General features: G+C 36.7%; 1 non-coding gene across 1 annotated transcript; it reads right to left on the bottom strand.

The window, feature by feature from the left end:
* Positions 1 to 18,347: 18,347 nt before the first annotated feature.
* On the bottom strand, positions 18,348 to 18,484 carry LOC117201383 (U4 spliceosomal RNA). Its single transcript, XR_004483401.1, has one exon. It is a non-coding gene; the product is annotated as a U4 spliceosomal RNA (small nuclear RNA).
* Between the last annotated feature and the right edge of the window lie 2,083 nt (positions 18,485 to 20,567).

Below are 20,567 nucleotides of genomic sequence, written 5' to 3' on the forward strand. Positions count from 1 at the left end.
GGTCACTACACTCAGTAGAGTGCTGGAATGAGGAAACTTGATAAGTGTAGAATATATTGCAAAGGTTTCTCCTTCAGAGATTAGTTTTCCCAGATGTTTTTTGGGAAGGTATATGCATTTAATGTTTCTGATATGTGAAAAACAGTTCTATTAATTACAGTTCTTACCTGTTAGTAAGAATGCCAATTCCATAGTTAAGTCTCAGCAGTGCTGGGAAAGAGTAAACTGTGGTTTGTAAAATTTTCTGTTAAGATTTAAGAAATCAGTTAAAAATTAACCTTATCATGGATGTTGTCTATTTGCATTTCTTCTATAGCATATAAGCTTCTAGAGGATGGGTAAACTTGTAATGCACACCTATGCTCTTGTGTGACAAGTAGAAGGTGACTGTACTGGTGTGTAAAAATATAAACTTAACAGTGCTTCTCAGTAGATGCTAGTTGAAACTGTATGTTAAGATGAGCTATTTGTGGGAGAGAACATAGATTTTTAAAAGAGTACAATGTTAAGTCTAAATGAGAGGCAGGAGGTAAGAAGAAGATGAGAATACAATGCAGTCGTTGGGAAACAGAAATCAGAGCTGTCAAAAGGGAATTAGGAACAAAGAAATGTTTTCCGATACCCTTCACCTTCTCTCTCCGAATCCTTTGGGGACTGATAACCTGCTTCCCAACTCTACATGGTTCTGTTGGAGCTTCCAATCACTGCACAATGCCACATGGTCATAGGGATGGATGGACGTGAGCTTTGATGGGTCAAAGTTAGGCCCAAGGAGAGCCCTTCCTAGAGATTTACAGAGTTACTAGAAAAGAGAAATTCTCTTTCCCTATGATTCACCAACTGTAAGAATATGACTCAAGCTGTGAGTAGTCATATTCTCTACCAAATGGACAGTACCCCTTCTAATTAGGAAAGAGTGACACACAGAAGGAAGTCGACTTCAGAAAAGAATGACAAGAACTCTATTAGTTAATAGAATCAGTTTGACTAAGAATATACACACCCCTGTTCTTCCTAGTTCCATGAGCCAATACACTCTTTTTGCGAAAGCAATTTTTAGTTGTCTTTTTTTTTTGGTCACTTGTGATCAGATATCGTAGTTAATATAGGAAACAGTTGCCAGAGGTATGACATATGTTACTGTAAAGTCAAGAGACTGAAGACAGAGAAACAGTCTCTGCTTTTGACTTTAAATCCTTACCAGAAATCTCTGAGAGTGTAATTTCATTATACTACTTGGGATAAAAGCTAGTTTTCAAGTAATCTATTAAATACCACTTAAAACTAGGGTTATATTTTGAAACTTTTTCTTGACCCTTAATACCACCACCACCACCACCACCACCCCACACACACACACTGAACAGACTCTCTGGATAGTTTTGTTCACAAATACTGAAGTCTCAGTATTATAATCCATCTAATTTAAAGAAATAAAACCATGAGCCACATAAGAAATTTAACTTTTGTTCAATCTAAGTGTTGTGACTAGGAAAATATTTCTGACTTTAAAACATTATTTCAGAAGTAAGGTGCTTAACATAAAGCTTACATATGGGAAATGTACATTCTTAGAACCCAAAACCTCACTAAAAATTACCCTTTCTAACAGACAATATAATTGTGAATTAAATACATAGAGAGTTGAAAGGCTCCAGTTGATATGTTAAGATTTGAAAAGTACCCCAAATATTGTACGAAAGATAATTCATCTAGCATGTAAGCTTCAACAATATGGACACTAGAAATCTTATCTACTGTGAGAAACAAAAATATATTAGAGAACAACTGAAAAAATTATTTTTCTCAGTTGGGATTGTCATATGGAAGGCACATCTTCTGCTCTGAGTTCTTTTGCTCCAGGTGGTGGAATTAATCACAACATTGCTTTCTGGGGCATAGCAGGAATCCTTTTCTCACTCTTAGGACATTTTTGCTTTTGTTTCTGTGACTTGAGTCAGCCTCTTGGAGTATTATAGTTTGGTATGGTATATTTTTATTCTGACAATTAGCACCCATATTATGCACTTTCAGTAGTAAAAACTCCATCTCAGAGCCAGAGAGCATGATTCCCATTCTTTGTTAGGTTTGTTACATGCTTTAAGAAATTGTAAATTTCGATTGAGTTTTCTGATTTGAACATTACATCACAGCAATATACTTGTGTAAGGAGAAGGTTTCTGGGCACTAAGGGCATATATTTAAAGACATACACTGTCTGAAGCCTAAATGCTTAACTTTCTATCAAAACATGATCTAGTTAGATTGGACATGGCTCATCCATGTCCGATCTAAAATGAGAGGAAAAAACTGGAGACAAACAACAACCCCCCAGATTCTCTTTTCTAACAATTATTCTTGGGAATCTTTCCTGTCTTCAGTAAATATGTCAGTGATCATTGGAGGACTACTTCCTTTTTTAACCCCTGCCTAGAAATATTCAATTTGCAAATGGCATAAGACACAGAGTGGTAGAGTTATACCAGAAGAAGAAAGAAAAATGCCTCTGTGTGAAAGGCTGACTCTGCTATGTAATCAGAAAAACAGGATCCATTATTCACTTTAAATTTTTTAAAAATGACAATAAAGTATCACTTGCTATTTTATTAAAAATATATAATATCTTATATATATAAGTATATATAAAGATAAAGCAAATTTTATACCAGCCTTATCTCAAGAGCTAAATATTCTCAAAATAAGGTCATCTTAGCACCTTGACAATAAGGTGAAATATGATTAAATAGTGGAAAATAAATTAGCTTAGAAAATAATAAAACATCGCTCACAATGAGTATTCAAAATGTGAAACTAGCTTAAATTAAACAAATGGCTAGTGCCAAATAATTTAGCCTTATTAGAACTGGATAAATCTATTCAGTACTAACATAAGTGCATAGAAAGTATAATGGATGAAATACTCCCAAACGATTAACTGTTTCTTTAGTTATTTCTTTGGAAGTGATTATAAATAGGGAGTTAGGGATAGAAGAGAAACTTTCCTGGTTTACCCTGTGTTTTGGGTTTTTTTTGTTATTTTACATTGTATTAAATCTTTTACATTGAAAGTTTATTACCTTATGATTTGAGTAATTATAATTTTTAACTAACATCAAACTTGAGTTACATAATTATTTCCTAATCTATTTACCAATAAATGTATACTTGTATGGAAATTCCATTTATAAATATTCTAACACTTTATTAAGTATAGTTCATTCAAAAATATGCAGGTGAAGAAATGGTTTTTAACATCTCATTATAGGTTATGTGTTCTGTATATTTTGTATTTCCCCAAGTGCCCAGTATACTGTTTTGTACATAGTGAAGATGGTAGATTAATGAACAAAAATTAAAAGTAAAAAATAACTAAGATATGTATCATGGTACACCTTAATTTTTAGAAAAAAAGAAAAGAAATAGGTTGAGGAGGCTTTTTCAAAGGAACAACAAAAAGACCTGTTATAAAATTTTAAAGTTAATTTTTAAGGTTAAGAGAAGCTCCTGCATTCATTCATTTATTTAACAAATAATTATTGAACACATTCTGGACCAAGCATGATTAAAGATGCTAGAGATTCAATGAAGAACACGACTAAGTTACTGCCATCATGGAATATGTACACTGAGATCGAACGTGAAAACAGTACCAAAGATCCAAGCAGCCAAGGAAAAGGGCAACATGATGGCATGATGAGTTACTGCCTTGGGGTAGGCTTGATCAGACACATTCTGGGCCTGACCATGAAGTATGTGATTATAGCATAGTGACGACTCAAGGAGGACCCTGTATGCCAGTTCCATTGAACCCAGTATAGAAAAAGCAGAGCAGAGGGATTTCCCTGGCAGTCCAGTGTTTAAGACTCTGGGCTTCCACTGCAGGCGGCAAGAGTTCGATCCCTGGTCAGGGAACTATGATCTCGCATGCCGTGCAGGGTGGAGCCAAAAAAAAGAAAAAAAATAGGAAAAGCAGAAATACCTGGCCCTGGACTCCTCTCACTGAACTGATCCCTAAGTCTGCAAAGGTGACCGCTGAAATTCAGGGTCTCTGTGAGAGCAAGGGAGGCAACAAGGAGATGTATATCCACCTTCATGGTTCTCTGAGCTCACAGAATATCTGTTCTGCTGGTTTGCTGGGTCAGGGGTATAAAGCAAGGAAAAAGAAACCTAAAGCTGAGTATCTACTTTTATTCTTGTCAGTCTTTGAACTTGGATCAGCATTTATGTTCACTCCCAGTCTCACAATTCTTCAAGATAGACAACTTTTTAATTATCTGATTTTCAACTGAAATTCTTATCATGAGACATTAACTAAAGGATATTTGTTAGCTAGGGTCATTCAAAGCTGAGGGAGGTCCAGGCCACATCAGTTTTCTTAGTCCCTAATATATTAAAAAATGAAGGGAAAAGCAGAATTATAAAAATGTTGATATATTACAAATATTTATGTGTAACAAATTAACCCTTTTAGCACATGCATAAACCTCATGGACATTTTGTAATTAAAATGTCAAAACTCTAAGTTTGATGGCCTTCATTCACCTTTTAAGTTAGCCTCAGAACAAATGCCTGGAACATAAGAACTCTCACTCCACTTACCAGACTTAATGCATATCCACCGATCCTCTCCTTAGTGCTAATTTTGCAAAGTATTCAGAAATGCTCTATAAGTCGTCATTTCTTATAGCCATTCTCAATAAAAGTGAAGGTCATGTTAAGTTTTGGCTCTAATAAGGAAATTCTACAAATCAAAATATTTGAGAGAAATGAATAGATACTGTACTCTTTAGACTGGTAGGTCCCAAACACAAAACCATGGACTAAAACGTCCCTTGGAAACTTTTCTAAAAATACAGATTACCAGGCACTACCCACAGGGATTCTAATTCAACAGATACAAGATGGAGTCCAGGCAATCCTGTCTTTTAAAAACTCTTTAGTAATTCTAATCAAAGAACAGATTTTGTAACCACTGTCTAAAACTCTTCAGTATATACTATTTTAACTGATTTTTATTCTATTAATATTTTGGTATATCCTTCTGGTCTTTTTTCCCCCCAAGCATAGATCTTTTGTTATATAGTCACACTAACACTGTGATTCCATTTTCTTTTCATTTTTTTTTCTCTTTTAAAGTTGAAATGCATCAATTTTTACTATTTTAAAAATTCTAACTCATTTGATTATTCAAAATGGTGATGTATGTAAATAATCTACTTAACATACATTACATTTATAACTCAAAACAGAACAGTGTAACCAATGTGCAATAAATAATATTAACAGAGGTTGGGATGTTTTAGATTAATAAAAACTGAAAACTATGCTCATTTGAAGATTCCATCATGATGTTGGTCAAATCTAGATCTCTAAAAATCTTAACAAATGAAATGGAAGGGATAGAATTCCAACTGCTTTTCTACATTGTAGGTGAAAGAAGTTTTAGAAGGACCATAGAACTTTTAGAATGTAATTCATGAACCTGAGAAAGTGAATGATTATCTTTTATAGAAATTTGGAGTAGGATGTTTAAGGAAGTCTATGTTGAGAATAAATTTAAATACTGAAGAGGCCATGGAAGAAATGACTATTTTTTTTCTTTCTTAATATTATGTAAGAATTATCTATTCCATACTTTTATAAACTATTTTTTCATTTTATTACAATCTATATAAATACAACTTGTTAAGTTGAATTTCATTCCCAAACAACTAGAAAAACAACATTGTTTGTTCCATTTCATGTACTATAGCTACCAGCACTAGGATGAATAATATCTAAAAATGAATTTGTAAACAAAATGTAAAGGCAACCTATCAAATGGGAGAAAGTATTTGTAAATCATATATCAAACAATGGATTAATACCCAAAATATATGAAGAACTCATACAACTCAATAACAGAAAAACAAACAACCTGATGAAAAAGTGGGCAGAGGATCTGAAAAGATTTTCCAAAGGAGACATACCGATGGCCAACATGTACATGAAAATGTATTCAGCATCACTAATCATGAAGGAAACGCAAAGCAAAACCATGAGATATCACCTCACACCTGTTAGAATGGCTATTACCAAAAAGACAAGAAATAACAAGTGTTGGTGAGGGTTGGAGAAAAGGGAATTCTTGTGCACTGCTGGTGGAAAAGCAAATTGGTGCAGCCACTATGGAAAATAGTATGGAGGGTCCTCACAAAATAAAAAATAGAACTACCGTATGATCCAGCAGTTCCACTTTCGGGTATTTATTTGAAGGAAACAAAAACAATAACTCAAAAAGATATCTGCACACCCATGTTGACTGCAGCACTATTGACAATAGCCAAAAACATGGAAACAAACTAAGAGTCCATCGATGGATGAATGGATAAAGAAAACATGATTTTATATATATTATATATATCTCATATACGTAAGATATATATCATATGTATACAGTTACGCCTTGAACAGCACAACTTTGAACTGCATGGATCCACTTATACATGGATTTTTTTCAATAAATATATTTAAATGTTTTTTGGAAATTTGAAGCAATCTGAAAAAAACTTGCAGATGAATTGTGTAGCCTGGAAATATTCAAAAACTAAGAAAAAGTTAGGTATGTCATGAATACCCAAGTTATAGGTAGATACTACTTTATTTTATCATTTACTGCCATAAAACACATAAATCTATTACAAAAACTTAAAATTTATCAGAACTTACACACACCACACTTACAGACCATATACGGCACCATTCGCAGTTCAGAGAAACGTAAACAAACATAAAGGTGCAGAATTATGTCATAACTGCATAAAGTTAACTCTAGTGCATACTGTACTACTGTAATAATTTCATAGCCGCCTTCTGTTGCTGTTGCAGCGAGCTCCTATTGCAAGTGTCTGCTTAAAACGCCATGTGATGCTTCTCATCTCCATGTGAGAAGTTCTCTCTTCAGTAAATTGTATATCACAGTAAAAATTGATCTCTTGCAGTTCTCAACTATTTTTCATAGTGTTTAGTGTAAACCTTGGATAGCATCACGAAACCATACAAAGTGCCACTAGTAATGCTTCAAGTATTCCCAAGGAGAAAAGTCACGACATGACAAGAAGACGTTGGATTGCTCGATATGTACCATAGACTGAGGTCTGCAGCTGCAGTTGCCCACCCTTTCAAGATAAGTGAATCCAGCATAAGGACCATTGTAAAAAACAGAAAAGGAAATTCATGAAGATGTCTCTGCAGCTATGCCAGTAGGTGCAAAATCTTTGCACTTTTGGTGAAATACTTTTTTCTCATATTGGAAATGCAGTTTTTATGTGGGTGCAGGATTGCTATAAGAAAATCATACCAATAAGACTCTAATATAATTTGAGAAAAAGCAAAGTTATTATATGACAACTCAAAGCAAAAAAAAAAAAAAGACTCTCAAGCTGAAGAATTTAATGCCAGGAAAGGATGGTTTGATAATTCTAGAAAGATTTGGCTTAAAAAAATGTCAATATAACAGGAGAAGCAGCTTCTACCAATCAAGAGATCAGCAGAGGAGTTCCCAGATGCCATTAAGACAATCATTGTGGAGAAAGGATATCTGCCTGAACAGGTTTTTAATGTAGACTAAAGTGCCCTACTCTGGGGGAAAATACCACAAAAGACATTTACTTATTAGTGAGGAAGAGAAGTGAACAGCAGGATTTAAGGCAGGAAGGGATAGGCTAAATCTAAAGTTCTGTGCAAATGCAGTTGGGAGTCCTGCAAATGCAGGACTGCCCTCATCTATAAAGCTGCTGACCTCTGAGCCTTGAATGGAAAAGATCAATACCAGCTGCCAGTATTTTGCTTGTGCAACAAGGGTTCTGGACAATGAGAACCCTTTTTCTGGATTGGTTCCATTGATGCTTTGTCCCTAAAGTCAGCAAGTACCTTGCCAGTAAGGGGCTGCCTTTTAACGTTGTTTTGGTATTAGACAATGTCCCTGGCCACCCAGAACCACATGAGTTCAACACCGAAGGCACTCAAGTGGTCTACTTGTCCCCCAACACGTCTCTAGTTCAGCCTCTAGGTCATGGGGTCATAAGGACCTTTAAAGCTCATTACACATGGTACACTATGTAAAGGATTGTCAACACTATGGAAGAGAACCAGATAGAGAGAACATCATGAAGGTCTGGAAGGATTACACCATTGAAGGTGCCATTGCTGTTACAGAAAAAGCCGTCAAAGCCACCAAGCCCCAAAAAATAAATTCCTGCTGGAGAAAACTGCGTCCAGTCCAGACGTTGTGCATGACTTCAAAGGATTTAGGACAGAACCAATCAAAGAAACCATGAAAGAGATTGTGGATATGGCCAAAAAGATGGAGGAATTGAAGAGCAAATAGACACCACGCCAGAGGAATTCACAGAAGACAACCTGATGGAGATGAGTGCTTCTGAACCAGTGCCACACGAAGAAGACGACGGAGAAAGCAGTGCCAGAAAACAAACTGATGTTAGACAATCGGGCAAAAGGGTTCCTATTATTCAAGACTGCTTTTGACTTTCTTACGACATGTACCCCTCTATGATACTGGTACTGAAATTAAAGCTGGAGGTGAAAGAAGGATTGGTATTATAGAAAAACATATTTAGAGAAATTAAAAAGCAATAAAGTCAGAAATCACGACGTACTTCCATAAAGTAACGCTGAGTGTGCCTGCCTCTTCCTCCTCCGCTTCCACCTCTTCCACCTCTGTCACCCCTGAGACAACGAGACCAACCCCTCTTCTTCCTCCTCCTCAGCCTACTCGATGTGAAGATGATAAAGAACTTCTGATGCCACTTCCACTTAATGAATAGTAAATAGCCATCATGCCATACAGTTAATAAACTTATCTACTGTGTATGTGTGTGAGCATCTGCATGTGGAAATCTAATAACTGCACAGCAAGAACTGTATGAGATAGTTTTATGTCATCATTATTATTGCCTAAGTATTCATCATGTAGAACATTGTCTGCAAGACTTGTATGCCTATCCTTATATAGGCATAAGGTGAGTGATATTTAATAAAAATGTTAGTTTTCTTATTTTATAACTTTGATTGCAAAGAATTACATTATAGTACACTATGCCTCTCATAGAGAAATTGCCTATCAGCTTATCATCACAGGTAAGTGCGTTTTTTTAATGCAACAATGTTTCCAATGTTGCAATGTTTCCAATGCAACAATGTTTCCAATGTTTCCAATATTATGCATATGACCATAATATGGTATGCCATAAAAATTTTATAATGATTCATTCATTAGTGTATAGGCTAGGCTACTGAGAAGCAATCGTATTGATTACACTAGGTACTATAAAGCAACCATTTCTGCTTCTTTGTTATCAATGCATGATACACAGGTAAGATTCAAATACAAATAAGTTCAGAGGTCAATGACCCAGATTCAGTATGTCACTTCAAGATGTCAGAGACTCAGCCTCCTTCTATCCTGTTGCTCTACCATGACCTACACTGCCCAGATAATCTCATGTCCAGGGTGACTGTGCCAGTTCTGGCCATCATGTCCACATTCCTGCCAGCCAGAAGGTGGAAAAGGAAGCACATACCTTCTCTCAATAAGAAAACATCTTAGAAGTTGGACATACCACTTTCCCTTTCATTCCATCTATCAGAACCTAAATGTACTAGATCACTCCTGGATAACAAAGGCAGGAAAATGTAATTTTTATTTTTTGGATAGCATCTGCTCAGTTAAAAAACTCACAAATTGTATCACTATAGAAAAAGGGGAGAAGGGATATCAAGAAATAATACATAGTTTTTTCCTCCGAGGTTAAAATTCTATTGCAGTAGGTTAGGCTACATTTAGTAAGGAAATTGACAAATGAGATTGCCAGTAAGAGTTTCTGGATATGCAAAGAGAAAGTTCATCTTTCTTGCTGATTTTCACACTACTACTAGCTCAGGATGATATTTTCAAATATTCTTGTGTTAACTATAGCTGGAAACTGTTAGCCCCCAAAATAGAAATTTCACTTTCAAGGAATAGGAAATGAAAGGGAAAGCATCAGAGTTTAGGCAACGATAATATCTTCTCAAATTCAGATTTATTTGCTTTGTTTTCTTGCTTCTTATCCATGAGCCAAAATGATAAATATGTGAGGTACATTTCCTAGATTCTCTTTTCAATGCCAAGTTTAATGTTAACTTTAATGGATTCTGTTAAAGGCATCTCTTTGACTCTCTGGAAGCACGTTGGGGAGACCCTGGTCTGGAGACCTAATTGCAGCAAGTCTCAAATGGGGATAACAGAAGCCAAAGACCAAGCTGAGGGTATTTAAGGTGATTCATCTTCTAAGATAATGGCAGCCAAGAATGGGAGCAATTGGCTGCCACCAGAACCCAATTTTGAGCAAATAAGTTACCATGTGTGAGAAAGATTTAGGTGTAGAACCATACAGGAACAGGTACACTGATACTGTTATCAGTTAATTATAAGCTCAAAACGTTTGGTTCCTACCACAAAAAAAGTCTCAGGACAAGTAGCATCTTAAAATTCAACATAAATCCATTTCCTTGAACATTTTTAGGTTTTTAAGTAATTTTTTTTAAAGTACAAAGAGGAGTAGTAGAGAAATCAGGCAGAGAGCACTTGAACCAAGTGTATGGAGTTAACATCAGCAGTAATGGGGCAGATTGATATCAACGTTCCCCAAAGAACACAATCACTGCTATGGCATTATTGGCCAGAAAAACAAGTAAATGATAATCTAGATCTGATCATGAAAAACATCAGTTTTATTCAAATATCTAGCCACATATAGTGCCCGTATTCTGTAATCTCTAATAGTGTATTTAAGTCATTAATCTTGAGTATTACAGAGATTCTGTCTCTCCTAATTACTCTTCTTTTTCAGGAAGTTGTGAGTTATTCTGGGCCATTAATGCCATCCTGTTTGACATGGATTTTCTTTTTTTGTTTGTTTTTTTTTGCGTTACGCAGGCCTCTCACTGCTGTGGCCTCTCCCGTTGTGGAGCAAAGGCTCCGGACGCGCAGGCTCAGCGGCCATGGCTCACGGGCCCAGCCGCTCCGCGGCATGTAGGATCTTCCCAGAGTGGGGCACGAACCCGAGTCCCCTGCGTCGGCAGGCGGACTCTCAACCACTGCACCACCAGGGAAGCCCGACATGGATTTTCTTAATCCTTGTCTACCCAGAGCTGATGGAGCATCCAGATGAGACCTAAAAACTACACGATCTCCTTCTTCACTGAAATCCCAGGACCCCACCTCATCCCACATAGGAATCTTGGATAGCAACATGTTCCCAAGTTGATCTGACGCAAAAGGAACATTTTTGGTAGTTCCAGGTCATTCATTAGCAGTAAGAATTGCTCAAGGCATATTAGAAGTCTGAATGGAGAAAATGGAGAGAAGGCTCTGGGATAAAGGGCAGAAGTGTTCTGAAGATCACTTGACTGTCATAGAAAGAGAAAGAAAAAAAGTAGTTGAAATCAAACTTGTTAACAGCAGAGAAACAGAAGCAAACATTAGCACGTTCTAAGACCACAGCATTTCAGGAGGAAAAGAGAACACTGCCCGCAACCCAGGATACGACATTTACCTGAGAACCTTCCATTTCTTATTTTTCCTTCACTGGGTTTCCTCCTCAGGTGAGATAAGGTGGAGAAGTCACAAATGCATCTTGAGAACATGACTTTAAAGGCTTCAGCATAGACCCTTCGCTGCTCTCACACCCACGGGAAGAAGGAACTTGAAATACCCTCTTCCCTGTTGTCTCAGGAGAAATTCAGAAACAATGAGCTCCTGCATGAAGATTAAACTTTGAGTTCCTTCTTCACTGTCTCCAGGGGCCCTCTCTTCCCACAGATGCCCCCAAATTCTGCTACAGCCTGGATAATGTGGGCAACACTGTCCTGCCCGTACCAGACCCACGTAGAGCAAACTCTGTTACCTCCGCTTGGACTACGTGCTTGACTCAACTCTCCTAATATACTCGTGACCCCACCCTTAACCGTGGCCTCACCTTAGAATCACCTGGAGCACTTAATTACAACAATATTGGTGTTCCCACCCAGAAAAATTGACAGAATCTGTGGGGGAGGGCACAGGTGACAAGAGTTCTTAAAACTCCACATGTGATCCTCATTGGGAGCCTGGGCTGAGAGTCACTTATCTAAGCCTTGCCTCTCAAGCTTTAATGTGCATAAAAATCACTTGGATGGATGTTAACTAGATTTGATGTGGTGATCATTTCACAATATAAACACATACGGAATCATTATGTTGTATGCCTGAAATTAATATGATGTTATATGTCAATTAAATCTCAATAAAAAATTACTTGGACATAAAAAAAGAAAGGAAGGAAGGAAAGGAGAGAGAGAAAAGAAAAATACGAGGAGGAGAATTAGTCAGGATCTAGTCCTTCCTAGAGTTCTTAACACTAGGCCAGAATGTGACCTGGAATGTTTGAAAAATATGACTCTTCTTAGAAGGAAAAATCCATGAAAATAACACTTAGAAGAGATTTTAAGTACACATTATTTTTTGTCTCTGCTCAAGGTCTAGGTTACAATTGAAGGAGAGGAGCTAATCTTTAAATTTTTTTAATTTAAAAAATAAAAATGAATTTGATTATTATGAGGATAAAAGACATCTTAAATGACAAAAGGATGTTCTAGGCAGTAGTAACTGCCCTGCTTGCGGAATTTTCTAGAGCAGGAACAGAGACAGAAACACGGGGATAGGGCATTCAGCTAGGCTCTTGGTAGGAGTTTTACAGCAGATAAAAAAACCATTTAAGATCACTAATGATTCCCTTAAGTATTGAATGAAGATCCAACTTAACATGTACAGTGATAACATAAATAGAATGTGTTTTAAAAGCCAAGAAATTTCCATAGAATCCAATCATTTTTAATATGATTGAATGTTTTAATATATATCTCACCACAAATTTTAGTTGAAAAACTTTACAGTACTGTCCCTTCATGTCCAGATGTCTCCAATTGCACTGATGTGCAGTGTGCCACTGAGACTCTGAACCATGCATTTTTCATCCAGATGTTTTAATTGCATGCAGACGCCATCGCTGACTATTAACAATGATGATTGAAGAGAGGTATTACTTTTCATTGTGAAGGTCAGATTTAGTTTTTTTTAATCTCCTTTCATTTTGGTCTCATTTCATTTTATTCTGTATTACCTTATGACAGGAAAATGAAACAAAAGGAAAAGGAAGTTTACACACATTTTATTTTAAGTTACAGTTTATATGAGCATCAGACATGAGTGTTTTATTTAATTCTTCAGGTTGATACCTTTCTGGTTTCCTGAAATATAATACCCATTAATCCCTGTTTGCAGACACCTTGAAATATTTATTGAATAATACAATACAGATTCTAAAACATAATCTTCTTTTATGAATACTGGCACAATTTCACCCAGCTCTGTGGAAGATTTAAGAAAAATGGCAGGGCAAGATCAGACATTGTTTACATCTCACCTCCAGCAAGATATAACTTTACTCTTGGCTGACCTTTAAGCAAAAGCAATGGTTATGTAACCAAGTAAGCTAAAAACTAAACAGGAAAAGTCACAGAGCCGGGAATGAACTACAAACTTACACTATTTGTTAAACTGAGATTTTTATCATGTTCCTCAAAGAAACACTAAAGTTTCCCAAATGGAAAAATGTGACCAATATTTTTTCTTTGCTATCTGAATGTATACATAAATATTTCAGTACTTAAAGGAAGTTATTTAGGAGTCTACTATAAAATGCATTGTAGTATTTTATATAATGTTAAGCAGTATCACTCATTGCCTGAATAAATGAATTGTATTCTATCTTCACATACATACCGGTTATAATTAATGTTCATGTTATATTGCTCCTAAAACATACATTCTAAGATTGTTCTTTTGTTTGTTTGGTTGGTTGGGTTTTTTTGCGGTACACGGGCCCCTGCTGTTGTGGCCTCTCCCATTGCGGAGCACAGGCTCCAGACGCGCAGGCTCAGCGACCATGGCTCACGGGCCCAGCCGCTCTGCGGCATGTGAGATCTTCCCGGACTGGGGCCGAACCCATATCCCCTGCATCGGCAGGTGGACTCTCAACCACTGTGCCACCAGGGAAGCTCTAAGATTGTTCTTAAACAGATTTATCTTCGGAAAGTTTTAAGTATAGCCTTATCCAGGGGCAGAAGAAAAACTTCTTAAAGTCGTTTTTAGCTTTATCATTTGCAGCATATAATCAAGTTAATAGTGACTATAGGGCTTCCCTGGTGGCGCAGTGGTTGAGAGTTCGCCTGCTGATGCAGGGGACTTGGGTTCAGGCTCCGGTTCGGGAAGATCCCACATGCCGCGGAGCGGCTAGGCCCGTGAGCCAAGGCCGTTGAGCCTGTGCGTCCGGAGCCTGTGCTCCGCAACGGGAGAGGCCACAACACTGAGATGCCCACGTACTGCCAAAAAAAAAAAAAAAAAAAAAAAAAAAAAAAAAAAGTGACTACATTTTATGTTCAATAGGGAAAAAAAACAATTCTTGCCAAGAAGGGGGAAAAAAAAAAAACCAGAAGAAATGGCACAACCTGGAAATACTCTAAGATTTTGAAAGATCTTGGTTTTAGTAGTACATAAATATCTTTAGCAAATTATAGCTTCTTTTTGATGTCCCCATAATCAGAGTATGTCTAAATTTTTGCCAAAATTGAACAGTCATCTAGTATATTTTATATTTCATATGCAGTTGAATCTTTAATATATCTGTTAGTACTTTAAAAAATCTTTTAAACAATGAAGCTATAACGTGAATTGTTATTGAAGAAATATGAAAAGAAAGCTGAAAAGTCAGAAGCAAAATTGCATTGAAAATGTATGACTTGAATAACATGTTGGGTGCTGTGCATTTGCAGATGAACAGGACACATTGCTTATAGTCTAGTGGATGAGACACAAACAAGAAATAAACAATAAAAGTATAGTGGGATGAGTAGTATAACAGGAAAAGTCATATCCTAGTACCTTGCAGGGGCACTTAAATGAGCCTTGGTAGAGGAAGGGTCACTGCAAGAAAATTTCTTGCCTGAGTAGGAGCAAAAATGAGCCAAAGGGAATATAAGCCCTCATAACAATAAACGTAACTTGGTAAGACTATCATCATGGACATCAGAAGGTGAAGGGTGAGGCTGAGGAAGAAAGCAAATCTGGAAGAGCCCTGTAACTATGTAAGGAGCTTAAAACTTCTAAAAGAATAAAAAGAAATAAACCAACAACCACACCAAAGGGTTTTAAACTGGGGGCTGACATGATTGTGTCGACTCTTTGGGATGGTCTTTCTGGTTGCCTTTGGAGAATGAATGGAAAGAATGGAAGACTAAAATCTAGGAGAAGAGTCAAGGTTGGGAGCTGTCTTAGTCAGGGTTCTCCAGAGAAACAGAACCAATAAGATATAAAGATTTACATAAAAGGAGATTAATTATAGGAACAAGTTCACAGGGATATGGAGGCCAAGAAGTCCCACAGTCTGCTCCCTGCAAGCTGAAGAACCAGGAAAGCTGGTGCTATAATAATTCAGTTCAATTCCAAAGGCCTGAGAACCCAAGGTAGAGAGAGGTGGGCTGCTTACTAGCATTAAGTCCCGGAAACTAAAGGCCCAAGAACCTGGGGCTTCGATGTCTGAGGGCAGGCAAAGATGGAGGTCCCAGCTCAAGGGAAGAGAGAGAACTTGCCCTTGTTTCACCTTTTTTTATTCTATTCAGGCCCTTAACAGATTGGATGACGCACCCCACATTGGTGAGGGTGAATCTCTTTACTCAGTCTACTGAATGAAATGCTAATCTCTTCCAGAGACATCCTCACAGACACACCCAGAAATAATGTTTTATCAGCTATCTGGGATCCCTTAGCCCAGTCAAGTTGACATAAAATAAACCATCACAGGAGCCCATGTGCATTAATCCAGGTGAGAGGTTGCAACAGCACTGGGGAAGGAGAGAGGATGGAGTTCCAAGCTTTAGAGGAGGTATTGGATTGAATGTACTCAGTGAGGGAAAGCAAAATAACCATGGAATTCAGTGAAATAGGACCATGGAAAGAGGACAAGGTATGGGGAAAGATGATGATGAATGCAATTTTAGATCTGCTGTCCATCTTTTGAAGAGCCTGGATGTGCATGTCAAATAAGCAACTGGATACATGGGGAAATCTGGACAGGCATTATGGAGTTTTGACACATAAATGAGGCAAAAAATTGACATCTTTTCCAAATACAGTTGACCCTTGAATGACGCAGGGGTCAGGGGTGCCAACACTTCCTGCAGTTGAAAATCCAAATATAACTTACAGTCATTCTCCATATCCATCGTTCTGTATCCCTGGATTCAACCATCCCTGGATCATGTAGTACTGTAGTACTTACTATTGAAGAATCCCATGCGTAAGTGAACCAGCACTATTCAAACCCATGTTTTTCAAGGGTCAACTGTATACATGTGCAACTCAAAGAATGTCACTATCTAAATGCATTACATAGAATTTTTTACTAAAGCAATAATATTCCAATCAGGAAAATAAACAATGATGTGACCATAATACCTTTTTGGGAGAAGAATTGGAAGAGTATCAATGAAATGTTAAAAAACAACAACAAACAAACATAATAAGATTAGGCTGAGGATGAAATATGTAACTAGATCCAGAATTTGTCCTTTATTAGAGACACAAGGCTTAGCAACTGTTTTGATGTTGCTCTTGTGTTTTATTTTTTTGTTTCTGTTTCTGGAGTCAGTTGGTCTTGGTAAGATCACTCAGCTTTTACAACATTGTAAGGCAATTTGTATTAAAAACCAGCTGTAACTATTTCCCACGGAGGAAAGATCCATAAATTACAGCTCAGGTTATTTGTCAGTTATATAGTTTAAAAATTCTTTGGCAGATAGGATTAAATTGTGAGAATTGATCCTGAACTCCAGCTGAGGGGCTTGTGAAATTATAAAGATAATATGTTCACTACAGCATCTCCTGCTGCCCAATCTAAAGGTGCTGGGTAGGAGGTCAGTGGAAAAGGAAGGCAGTTGGATGGCACTATTTGAAATATTTTAAATACATGTTTTGTGAGAGACTAACATATTATGTAAAGGAATAATAATTATTATTTTTTTGCTAAGCAGAATCTTCATCCAATCATTTGATTTATGAATGGGAGATTTCACTAACAGTCTTGGGTTTTCCAGTCAATCCAGTTTTTAGCAGAGCAGTTTTTCCATGGTATAATTTTTAATGCCTTGTCTAGTTTTCTTTTTCAAATGACTAATAAGAAAGGCTTTATTTTCTCCCTACTTTTTCCTCAACAAAGTGTTCTGTGGCTTAATAATTCTCACATAGACAAACTTGCTTACAACTTTCTGCAGGGATACTTAATCACTTTATGAGCATATTTGATGCTCAGAAGCAGTGCTGAATCTCTTATTTTTAGATCCCAAGGTTGTTACCCTGTAAGTCAGCTGGGTGAACCAAAACAAAATAAAGAACATGACATCTCTGGGTTTTTCTTTGGAACAGCCAGGTATCCTGAAATCAGATGGTTAATTACATACAAAAGCCACCATTGCTTGATTGATTTGTTCAAGAAGGATTTTAGGTATATACAAAGATACAGTGTAGCAAAATAAAAATAATATCCAACTTGTAGGAAGAATGGAAGGAAAAGAACATGAAGGAGGAAAGAAAGAAGGAACCAGGAATGAGGGCAAGACACAAGATACACGAGGTGGTATCCACTTGCAAAGGATGAACTTAAAATGTGCTCTAAGCTTGAGCCATCAAGGAGAAAACTGTATTTAATTACAAAATTGACAGTATCTATGGGGAAAAAATGAAGCATTAGTAAAGAAGTCTATCAAGTTTTGATTTGCAATCTGAGAGGAAGAGAGGGGATCCTTTTAAAAGGAATGAACAACAAGCTCCCATCGTTACAGGAGACATAGCAAGGACTTACTCTCACCGTGTCTAATGATGTCCCTCAGAGAGCAGCTGACATATCGTCTGTGTTGTAAGAGGAGCCTCAGGAGTGGGAGAGAATTAGGTGTTGAATTACGAATAATGAAAGTTAAGAGCCCCAAGTATATCATTACAGTTTGTTATTTATTGAAAAATAGAAGGTAATAAAATAAATAGTACGGCACACAATATTTCTATGTTGTGATTTGTTTTAGAGCTTAACAAGCAGGAACGGCCAGTTAAAAATCCCTGAAATTCACGTGTGGCAGACTGGAAAGAACACTGGATTGAAGTGAAAGCCTGAGTTTGAGCTCCAGCTTCCCTAACTTTTTTTTTTTTTTTAATTCAGTCTCTGTAGAGACTCTCAAACATTGCCAAGGCTGACTATATGTCACACCCTTTCAGCGTTAGAGAAAAGTTTTCAATTAGCAATAATTGCACCTCGGATAAACCTCATTAGCTAAGATAGAGCCACTGTGCAAAGCTGAGCTTCACTAACTCCTGTCTGATTTTGCTGGGACAGGTCATGGATGTTCCTACTGAGACCCAGATTTCACACCTGTAAAAAGGAGTTAATAATACCTATTCAGAAGGTTTTTCTGAAGATTAAGCAAAATATTGCATATAAACAGCTTTTCACTACATTATCTGAAATACTCATTTCTTTATATTATCTACAAATCTTTTAACTATTTTTTCAAGTATATTGAAAATTATTCTATAACTGCTCCACATGATAATTTATCTTTATGTGAATTCACAAATAGTTACCTACATAGAGACCTACTGAAAGATATTTTAATTGTTGTTATAATAATAATGCTCACAGTTATTTGAGTTCCTAGAATATGAACATCAAGCTAGTAAATGCTTTATGTGTTTCACCCTCTGCCACCTGAAAACAATGTTTATAAAGGGGTTATTATTCTACCCATTTTATAAGTTATGAAGTTAAAGAGAGAAAGTTACTGAGCTGCGGTTAGAAATGGAAGTTTGTTAAAGGAGAACAGGGCAAAACTAAAAGACATTGTATGATGGAGGGGAGAAAAAAGAAATATTTAAATACAGAAAATGTCTGTTACACAACAAAATTAGACCCTTGAAAATTATTGGTACTTATTGATATCTGGTGTGAAATTCTTTTACAAGGACATATTTGAAGGCCAATTTAAAAAACTATGTTTGGTATCCAGTAAAAGTTTTCAGGAAACTTGTACAGCATCCCAGTCTTTAATGTTCAAAACTCTGGGAGCCCACACAGGCCTCTAGATCTGACATCCATCACCAAGAGGGCCAGGTTCTGCACCAAAGCCTTCCGATCGCTAATCTGAGCTTTAGGGTGACATTAAAAATCATCATACTTAGTTCCTAAATATTCGTATCTTGTTGTATATATTTTGGGAAGAATCCTTTCTTTTTTTCCTTTCAAAACAGAAGGTTAGTTTTTAAAAGTTCCCAAATAAAAATTCACCTTTACATAAATTCACACCTAGGTATCAGGAAGGACGCCATTTGCTTTGTTCATTTTGGGTTAAATTTTGTTCCAGGAAAGGAGAGAAGGAGAAATAGAGATCTACCTTGTATTCTGTCCAGGGGTTATGGAAACCCAAACAGACAACAAAATAGAATGCTGAATAACTTAATAATGCTAAAAGTACTAAAGAAATGTAAGACATTATTATTTTACCTGGAACAGCAAGTAGGCTCATAAGATTATAATAGGCTAAATTAGTTGTATTAGTTTGCTAGGCCTGTCATAACAAAGTACCACAGACTTAAACAATAGAAATGAAATTTCTCACAATTCTGGAAGCCAGAAGTCCTAGATCAAGATGTTGGCAGGGTTGGTTTCTTCTGAGGCAACTATTTTGGTTTGCAGATGGCTGTCTTCTCCCTGTGTCTTTACATGACCTTCTCTCTGAGCCTGTCAGTATCCCAGTCTCCTCTTCCTATAAAAAACACCAGTCATATTGGATTAGGGCCCACCCTAATGACCTCATTTCAATCTAATTGCCTTTTCAAGACCCTATTTCCAAATACAGTCACATCTTGAGATACTTGGGGTTAGAACTTCAAATATGAATTTGGGGAGAGGGGAGATATGATATAGCCTGTAACATTAATATAGTGTAAACACAGGGAAAGAATGATATCACATGTTACAGCCTAAATATTTAAAAATAAATATTAAAAATAGCACTGTAAATACTGCATAGTAAACATATGTCAATAATGACCTTAAAATTCCTGAAGAATATCAATTTGCTTGTATGTCACAGTTGTAAAAGCCAGCTGCACAGGAGATTGGTTCTGTATTCCTCCCATCATCCCCCAGCAATCCTTATGTGTTTATTGCTAGGAGCTGAGACTCAAAAGGGAAAGAATGTACAGACCCTAGGGACTTAATATCTAATTGCAGCAACAGTATGGATGTTTAAGAGAGAAAGAAGAATAAATAGCAATACAAGTTTGCATGTCCTAAATTCCAAATGGAAGATTAGCTGTCTTCCTGATTCTGAGGTCATACCAGCCAGCACTGTGTTGATTTCTAAAGGATTCCAAGAGAAAA

Source organism: Orcinus orca, chromosome 9 (genome assembly GCF_937001465.1).
Source record: "Orcinus orca chromosome 9, mOrcOrc1.1, whole genome shotgun sequence".
NCBI classification, from domain to species: Eukaryota; Metazoa; Chordata; class Mammalia; order Artiodactyla; family Delphinidae; genus Orcinus; species Orcinus orca.